The following is a 10,267-nucleotide window of genomic DNA, read 5'->3' as shown; positions in this document are numbered from 1 at the left end:
CTGTAATGACGATCAATCATGGCTTTATTGTTTTTGTAAAGAATTTTAGCGATTTCTCTTCTATGTATTCCTACATAAAACCTTGATCACCCATTGTAACCCTACTCTACCCCGGGGTCCTTTTTAACAAACTTGATTCTACCCAACCTAATTATGCTCCCATATATTGATATGAACAATAACAGCTTTGCTGTTCTCTAGACGAGGAATTTCAAAGACTGTTTTGATATCCTTTTAGAACTTTTTTCAACCTCTATGATCCCATCCTTCATAATTTGAATAGCTTGAATCCACACTATCCGATGATGCTGTCATAATACTTTGGCTTAATTGTTCTTGGGAAGAAGATTTTAGTGTTTTTTTTTTATTTATTGCTTTGTTAAATGTTAATACCCCATTGTGTCCCCACCTTAACCAAAAAGGTCACAATTTGAACAAACATGAATCTTCACTACCAGGGGATACTTACTTACAATTATGAATAATTAGGGCTTTCCTGTTTTTCAGAAGATGATATCATTTGTAAAGCGTTTTTCTATGTATTTTTATGTTAAACATTCAGACCCCATCGTGGCCCACCCTGCTCCCAGAAGAATTGGAAGTAACTTGACTCTACATTACTAGGGACTGCTTTCATGACTAAACATAGCTTTGCCGCTCTTGACAAAGACATTTCTAGAGATTTTTCCCTACATGTATGTTTTCCTGGTCACGGTAACCTTGGTGTAGAGCGTTGGCTTCCTGATCGGGAGTAACTGGTTCAATTCTTGTTCGTGGCGCCGCGTAAACATAGGTAGTTCCTGTTCTTTAGCTAAACGCTCGGCATCAGTAGTAAAAGTCACGGGTCTTTTGGATTTGACCTTAAAAACATAGGTTCTGTGTAACGTTAGGCGTTGGCACCTTAAAGAACCCACACTGTTCGATGGCCTTAAGTGCTGAGTATAGGTAGAAGGATATGGAGATTACAAGTAGTATTCAATCTCAAATTCCATAAACAAAACAAAAGAAGAACATAGCAAACGCGGACCTCCAAAACATCAGAGTTGGGATCAGGTGCCATGGGGGAGTGAGCTTCCCCCGCTTACTGGTCAGACCCACCGTGTTCTACTTTTTATCATGATCAGGAAATAACGGGAAAATCCGTCGTCAAGTGTTAATTATGGACTAATTATCAGTATGAAAAACGTACGTCAGCTTTTGACTCAATGAATGCTAAACTGTATTTGCTGACAAGGCCATGGTATCGACCATAAAACGAAATGATGACTTTAAATGAGAAGGCTGATATTCTTGTTTCATCAAGTTGCTTGTCAATAATTTACCTCGTTTTAGAAATTGTTCGTAGAGAAAGCCCTTGCATATCGAATCATCTGAGATATATACACTCAGTATGCATATGCATGTGGCCCGCCAAAATATGACTGAAATATTGCCGACTTGGCGTTAAATGAAATCAATCAATCATATGCATGTGATGAAGGTATATTGCTGCATAAGTAAGGGAAGTTGGCGATAGAAAAGTTTAAGTCATCACGTTTATCATATCCTGTCTTGTCTGTGCGTTTTGTTTTTAAAGAAATACGCAGGCACTTGCATTATGTCATTTAATGACCATCAATAGTCATAGTCGTGCGGAGAGCAACAGAAAAAAAGGACTGTCAGTAGTTTGAAATCAAATTCTTAATGATTATAAACAGAACATATAAATAATCAGTACAATTTATAATCACCCAATCTCCTATCCCAACTTCTACTTAAAAAAGAAAAAATACAATTATATTTGAAATGCAGAATAACAGATGTCAGATAAATGCAGTGCTTAAAATATTTTACAGTCTATGCACTCAACTACAGATATTTAGCAGAAAATGGCTCATTCGGTAACTTACATGTAGTTTACTATGATAATAATGTTTTCATAAACTTTCTGGCTGGTTACACTTTAGTCAAGTCAAGAGTTGAATTACTTAACATCTGAATATTAATCATGTGTTATTTTTTATACTTACATTTATGATGTAAGAAAAGAGTATTAACCGAAAAGGGTCTACTCCAAGAGGGAGTTCTGTCTCAAAAACATAAAAGAGAATTAATGGGAAGAGGATGACATCAATAAATCTTTTTTATTCTTACAGAATTTCACTTGATTGATGAGTGGAAGAATGACTGGAAAGATGCACTCATTTCCTTTCGAAAAGAGCATTATGCTTCTGCTGTCTTTCAACTTAATTCATTACTTGATTGAGAGGTCTCCTAGTTTCACGGGCCATGAGACGTAAAAAGTATGTATCGTATAATCACCCATTTACATGTTATAACAAGGTACTAAAACAAGATAATTCTTTTAAGGATTTGTTTATTAAAACTCTAGTCAAGTGATTGCTATTTTTGAATTGAAGCAACGTCATCGGATGCTTGGCTCGATCGATTGTTATGTATGATCAGTTTGTTATTGATTAAACAAAAAAAACGAAAACATTTCCCTTAAGATTCGATTTAAAATGAACAATTTATTATTTTATTTCTGTTTAATACCGAAATTGAGGTTTTTATTTCAGTCATCGCAGCGAGCATGTTCACTTTTATCACATAAGATATTGATCTACAAAGTCTACTAAATACAGTCAGAAAAGGACGACATTTGTGTAAGAAAATTTGCTACGAAATATGATTTTCTCGCAAATGATGAGAACGACGACGAATTGGAAAATATTTTTACTTTTCAGGAGGAAATATGATATACAATTACATGTAATCAATTCAATATACCAGTTACTTCCATATTCCATACAATTAATACAGATCGCCTTTTCATGTAAAAATAGTGTGTTGTTTTTTTTATATAATGGAACGACAAAAATTTACATTGATTTTTTTTAGATGATTATATTATATTATATAAAAAAATAAATATAATCATTGTATTCAGCTATTTGAGAAATTATTCAGTCTGAGGGTTAAAGGCCTAGGTGATTTTTAAATTTTAAAAAAGTAAATACGCAAGAGATATAAAAAGTTCCGTTTTTATAGGACGAATAAAGATTATATTAATATCACCCTCTCAATCAGCTTTAAAAGGTCGTCTTTTACACACAACAGACTTGGTAACCACGTTAAAAGGTGATTAAGTGTAAGAAAGATATGGAGATAATGAACAGTTTTCAATACCAAAGTCCATAAATTAGTCCACAAATAGAAGCACAACGTGTGCTCCTTGTCATGATCAGGAAATAACGCAAAATACATCGCCAATTCGGTATATAATGGACCAACAATAAGCATGAAAACTATCAGTCAGCATTTGACAGCATGTGATAATTGTATTTGTTGACAAATCATTGTATCGACCATAGAACTAACGAAAAGATGGCTTTAAAGGAGACAGCTGATATTCTTGTTTCATTAACTTGTTGGCAATAATTTACCATGTTTTGCACATTTGTTATACCTTTACAGCAAGCTCTTGCATATAGAATCAACTGAAATACTTTCGCTCCGTATGTATGTGTTGAAAGTATATTGCTGCATAGGTAAGGGAAGTTACGATAGAAAAGTAAAAGTAATAAGGTTTATCGTAGAGTTTGCTTGTTCGATTACCATTACCGTCTTTTTCAAGTAATATATCCAAGGATTAAACAGATGTGTCAGACTCTGTTGTATTTTTTATCCCAAGCTCACCAGGATATCTCGTTTCGACATAAGAATGAAAATTATATATGTTGATAGACAATAACTCGTGTATTTAAATGTCGATTTAAAGGCCTTAACAAGTATTTACTCCTTATTACGCATAAGATTTGGCACACATTCTGCTTTTTATAAATACAAAGATACGTATGTATTCTTTTCTGGATCATAACAAGGAGCACATGTACTTAACGGGTGTGGCTGCCTTAACAAAAACACTATAGTTAAGGCAGATAATAGCTTTGAGGGAAATAGCAAGAGACCAGTACCCCTCGACCAGGACTATTTATAGGCGCGTCAGGTTATAGTCCTGGTCCTGAGGACGCTGAATCTTGCTAACTCCCTCAATAATATACATGTACTTTAACTGTATAATAAAATGGAGTATTTAAATATAAATATGTTTTGAATACACAATATGTTAAAAGGTTTTTAAGTGAGGGAAAGATGCGAAATAATCATCAGTTATGTTTGAGGGAGTCACATCCGGATACAGAGAAGTGGATATTTCCGTTAAAACCCTAGTTCTCTAATATCAATTGTTTTTGACAAGGAAGAAGATATGTTTTTTTCATTGGATAGTCTTCATTAGCCCGTCAGAAAAACTACTCAGACGTTCTCTAGATAAAAAAATACATAGATTGTTTATCTGTTTTATTCACCCTAATTAAAAGCATAATCCAAGGAAAAATATTTTTTTTACATGAGTTTCAAATTGTTAATAAGTGTTTGACTAAAAATAATAAGTACGATGTTTTTGACAAATCTTGTTTTAAATTATTACTTTAAGTGTTGTTTTATCACTGTATAAATAATGTTAGCTGCAATAATGTAGCCCTCTCCGATTTTTTTTTATCTGATATTTTCTGGAGAGGGCAACAATTCCATCGCATCTCCGTAATGGTGCAAATATATTTTTTTGATACGGGTGATTGGAGGCAAAATAAATTATTTTTACATTAAACTTATTTTTATAAGAGGGGAATTTTTATTCACTGTAAAACAACATAGCCTGTTAAACTCGAAAACCATGTAAAATAAATCTGTGTCTTTCCCAGCTGCAATATTCAGCAGCCATGACAGTTCACGCGTGACGTAATGAGACTTTCGCTTGAAATTTGGAACAACCAAATAAAGCAAATGTCGATGTTTATAAACGATTGTGCTATAGTATTTAAAAAAAACATCGATAAATAAAACCATTTCAAGTGTTATTTTTGCGCAAACAGCGATACTTATGCTTAAAATAAGGGAATTTCTAGTAGATCCGCTTTTAAAGAACCTAAATTCTTATTGGCTGTCCCAAAATACAATCCATCAAGGTCAGTAAACATGGCGGATAAATTCAATTTAAAGCGTTGATACTCACGAAAAATAATTGATATATGGGTCTTTGTGAATTTTTTTTGGATCGATTTATGTTTTGCATAATTACTATTTGGATTCCACGTAAAAGATAATAATAAAATAGCCGTTTACTGATAATTTGAGCCAAAATCCGTGCGGAAGTGATCCATTGCCGTATCTTCGCCATTATAGACTTGGAGTTTTGTGCCTCCCCCCCCCCAAAAAAAAAATCGGAGAGGGCTACATTATTGCAGCTAAAATAATGTGTGAACAGTCATACGAATCAGAAAATAAAACATTTCTCGATAAGTGATGTTTTTTTTTTTTTAACTTAACATTATTTAAACAATCTATTTCCTTTATTGTTAGAACGGGAATGAATTTTGACCTTTTGCTAAAAAAAATACAACCAAACAATATTTTTTGCAATAGCTGTGACGTTAATTCACCTAAACACAATCAAAGAAAGTCAATTTATTTTTAATATTCACATTTAAATTAAGAAAAAAAGATAATTTTTTGCATGATTGGTACGTACATCATAGTAAGTTTCATTGATGGAACAGGCACTGATCAAGAATTCTGTGTAGGTAACATGCCTAGAACGAATAAACGCCAATGGTTTTCTAAAGAAATGAAGAGAAAAATAATAGGGGGGTTGTAATATATATTTTAATGAAATCAAAAACAATTATTTCAAAAAAAAAAATACAAAAGATGGAAAGCAATTTCTGGAAAAATTACAAGTTTCATATGTTGATATTTTTTGGAGATTTAAAGATTATGTTATGCAATTTATTATATTATTTTGATCATATTTTAACATATAATCAAAAACTTAATAGTAATCGGTATTTCCCCCGTCCGTCCGTTGTTACGCTTTGGGGTACCCATCTCTTGTCTGCAACTCCTCTCATACCACTGAAGGAAATTTAATTAACCTTTCACAGATTCTTAATTACATATTACCATTGTGCACCTGCTATTTTACTTTTTTATCTTACATATATTTTTGTTTTTCTAGAGCAAAAGATGAACACTGCCATTTTTATTCATATGGGAGGCTGAGGGTATCATTTAGTGAGTTCATTGCTCACAGTACCTCTAGTTATTCTTAAAGTTCATTCATTCATCTACATGTATTTATTGATATTTAAAAAAAATTAACACGTTTCCTTGTATCTTATCTATTAACATATTATTGGTAAATATTTGAAGACTTGGTTCAATGGTTATTCCACAGTTCAAAAATGTGAAATCGTCTTTTATTTTTAATTTATTTTTTTTTAATTTTATTTTTTTAATTTATTCTTGGCATTTCCACAGCATGTAATTAATAATACACACAACTTAATTAAGCGTTTGGACTAAAAAGTGTTTTTCCTTGTGATTATTTGTTACTACGATAATTGAGCTTTTCTCATTTATGTCAATATTTCCATCACATATGAAAGAATTATCCGTTTACCATTTTCTTAATTTTACTTGACTATCTCAAAGGAATCATTATTTTCCAGGTTTGCACAAAAGATCAAGAGGGTTGTCTGTATCCATCATAAGTTTCAATTTCCAAACACATATTTTAGTGGCGAGAAGGGAGGTGAAAAATTACAAAGATCTTCTTTTATGAAGTGAATATGCTTCCCTCATTTTAATTAGGTCACCTGAGTAAACTCAGGTGCCCTTTATTGCTATCTTTTTTCGTCTGTCGTCGTGTGTCGTGCGTCATGCGTCGTGTGTAAACATTTGAACATTTTCAGCTTCTTCTCTACAACCCCTCAACCAATTTCAGCCAATTTTGGCATAATGCATCTGTGGGTGAAGGAGAACAAAATATTTGAATTTAATGGTCCCTGCACCCCTGGGGCCTGAGGGGTGGGGCCAAAACCACTAAAATTAGTGCAATCTTTAAAACATATTTTCTCCTGTGTATCACGTAGTCAAACTGTTGGCATGATTATATATGAGCATTGAGTCCTCTACCAAAATTGTGAAATTCATGGCCGCAGGGTCATAGGTTTTAGTGCTAAGAGCGGAGCTATATAGATTATACAGTGAAAATGCGTTAATTCTATGAAAATCTTCTTCTCTGCTCCTGGTTATCAAATGAACCAACTAAGTACATAGTTATGATGAGCAAGAGAGATTCTACAAAAATTGTAAATTTTATGACCCTAGGGTCAGGGATTCTGGTATTTCGTCCTGGCTCTATTGATTATATAGTGAAAATGCATTAATTCTCAAAAAACTTCTTATCTGATTCTGGGTATTAAATTAACCAACTAAGTACATAGTTATAATAAGCAAGAGTGCCTCTACAAAAATTGTAATTTTTTTTGCCCCAAGGTCATGGTTTCTGGTGTTAGAGCGGGGCTCTTTTGATTTTATAGTGAAAATGCATTAATTCTTTAAAAATCCTCTTCTCTACCTTCTGGGTATTAGGTAAACTAACTAAGTACGTAGATATGATAAGCAAAGAGCCTCTACCAAAGTTGTGTGAATTTTATGGCCTCTGGGTCAGTGTTTCTGGTGTTAGGGCGGGGCTCTATTGATTATATAATGAAAATGCATTAATTCTTTGAGAATCTTCTTCTCTGCTCCTGGGTATTAAATAAACTAAGTACGTAGTTATGATAAGTAAGAGTGCCTCTACCAGTGTTAGGGCGGGGCTCTATTGATTTATTTTAATGTGAAAATACATTAAATCTTTGTAACAAAACTAAGCAATTGCTACGTGTATAGTTACATGTATGATGAGCAATGGTGCCTCTTTCAAAGTTGTGAATGCCATATCATCTAGCTTAAAACGTTAACCAAATTCAATTATTTGAAAGTTGTTGCACGATGCTCAGGTGTCATATAAGGCCCAAGGGCCTCTTGTATTGTTTTGTTTCAGTTTTGTTGTGTTTGTGTTTGGGTGTTTTTATTATATTATCGTCGCAAGTAAAAAATAATCATCCAAATACATGAGAGACTGAGTGGTGAATCTTATTTCCAGCGAACGCAGATAACATGATTGTACATATGAATATTTGTAGTGTATATTTTAGTATGAATATTTTGTGTAATTATTTATTGATAATACATCAACAATGTGTCTGTCAGTGTAAGTCAAGTGGTAAGCTAATATATACCTTCTTCAAATTATTACTTTGGTGTAGAATTTAAGTGATTTTCTCCAAAGTAATACGGTAGATTACAAATCACATGGAATTAAGATTTTTGCGGTGCATCCTTTTTATTATCTTAAAAGCTTAGATTTAATTTATCATGAGAACTGTATAAACTGAATCAAAAGCGTTTACTCTTCATGACCTGCAAAGTGCATTCTGAAATGTATTAAAACTGTTCATCCCAGCTTATATAAGTTAAATTTCGGAAGTAACAAATTCATTTTTTATACTTTATGTTTTAATATAATATATAAAATGTTCAAGTTTTTCATTCAATAAAAATGCCTTTTTAACCAGAATGAAATTATTTTCAATGCTATTCCGTCAGAAATAAGTTCCATAACAAATATTGTTTCTGAAGGATGCTTAATAAGACTGGACATAATTACATTCATTCTTACTTCTTCTAAGGAACGCTCCGAATCATGGAATCATACTTGCACAATGTAGATGTAAGGGATGGAGAAAAAGGTGTGGCCTCAAAATAGATTCCTCCCGCTGCTCTTGGGTTGGATGCATCCTGGAAGATGTCTATTGAACTAAAAGTAGTCCCTAAAGAGGTTTTAATCAAGACACAAACCAAATGCTATGAAACATACAGGGTGATAAATTATACTGGGATGTCACACTTGATAAAAAGCAGGGAATAAGAAAAGGAAATTTTAGAGAAATGCAATAATGAATCATGTATATGTAGCTTGCTTTCTGCCTTTGTGCCATGATGTTTTTTTTTAAACGCCCGGTAAATGTAAATTTTTTTATGCTGCAGTGAAGGATTTTTCTTTCTTAGCGGAGGATTCTTCCTTTATAATTTTCATCAAACATTAGAATGTCACAGGAAAAAAATGAAAGATTGAATGTTCATTTTACCGGATAAAAAAATGACGTGCACCTTCGACTGAATCTACCATTGGATCTTTGTCAAAGCACGAATCAAATCAATTTACCTTTTATTAAAAACCTTTAAGAAAACACTTTTTTATACATTTCTCTTGGCAGCTTATGAGAGAGAGAGAGAGAGAGAGAGAGAGAGAGAGAGAGAGAGAGAGAGAAAGTATCCTACCTCCTGAAATCTGTACTTTTTGAGTCATTGAATTTATTCTGTGAATGGTAAATTTATGGTCCACATGATTTTTTCCACGCAGAACGTTATCAATTACACAGAAAGGCAAAAAAAGATATTTATTTTCCCAATCCAAAGGGTTGCTTATGACAAGTAAATAAGAGATCTTCAAAAATTAATTTTGAATGAATACACAGTGTTTGGCAGATCGACACCGTACAAGAGTAAATATAAAATTGATGGTGCGCAGAAATTGACTTCTACAAGTAAGCATTCAATTCAAGTCAACAAAAGAAATAAGTCGATAACAACAGAACATGTATCATGTACAGTTATCTATATCAAAACAACTTGAAGCAAAAGTTAGAATTGAATAGCACAAAAGTTAATATGTAACGGACTCCACACAATCGTAAATATCCAATGTACTCCTCATAAAAGTAAATATGAAATGGACTGCACACAATTGTGAATATCAATTTTGACTCCTAGAGGAAGAAAATATGAAATGGACTACGCACAATCACAAATGCCCAGTTTATTCCTCAAAAACGTAAATAAGAAATGAACTGCACACGAACATGACTATCAATAGGACCTTTCATTAGAATAAAATTCAAATCAGCTGTACATCACGTCCACTGCATCATAAAAGCTGAAATTTATGAATTTTGCATAAAGAAAATGTTTAAACATCAGTGTAACGCAGTGGTGATTGATACGTGCATGTGTGTCAATTTTTCATTTTTCTAACAACAATATGCTTAGTACCGTTTTCCTGTATATATTTCACGTGACACATGCGCTTAATAGTTTGCTTGCCTATGAAAAGACTCTTAATATTTAGATAAATAAGTCTTTGTTTTAGTGTATTTAATTTCATCACAATTTTTTATTAGAAACAAAAAGAAAATAAACAATGATTCTTTTGGTTTGGGAGAGGTTTTTAGTCACAATGAAACCTTTTAGGATAACTATGTGATTTGACGTCATTTTG

The 10,267-nt window shown here is 32.8% G+C and overlaps 1 long non-coding RNA gene across 1 annotated transcript; it reads right to left on the bottom strand.

Moving 5' to 3' along the window:
* Positions 1–5,525: 5,525 nt before the first annotated feature.
* On the bottom strand, positions 5,526–10,007 carry LOC134272735 (uncharacterized). The gene is made up of 3 exons (XR_009993270.1): positions 9,271–10,007; positions 8,609–8,746; positions 5,526–5,660 (listed from the first exon to the last, which is right to left on the bottom strand). It is a non-coding gene; the product is annotated as an uncharacterized LOC134272735 (long non-coding RNA).
* Positions 10,008–10,267: the final 260 nt, after the last annotated feature.

Source organism: Saccostrea cucullata, unplaced genomic scaffold (genome assembly GCF_032062105.1).
Source record: "Saccostrea cucullata isolate Sc308-1 unplaced genomic scaffold, CSIRO_AGI_Scuc_v1 ctg16923, whole genome shotgun sequence".
NCBI classification, from domain to species: domain Eukaryota; kingdom Metazoa; phylum Mollusca; class Bivalvia; order Ostreida; family Ostreidae; genus Saccostrea; species Saccostrea cuccullata.
This window is presented reverse-complemented; position numbering and strand designations above follow the sequence as displayed.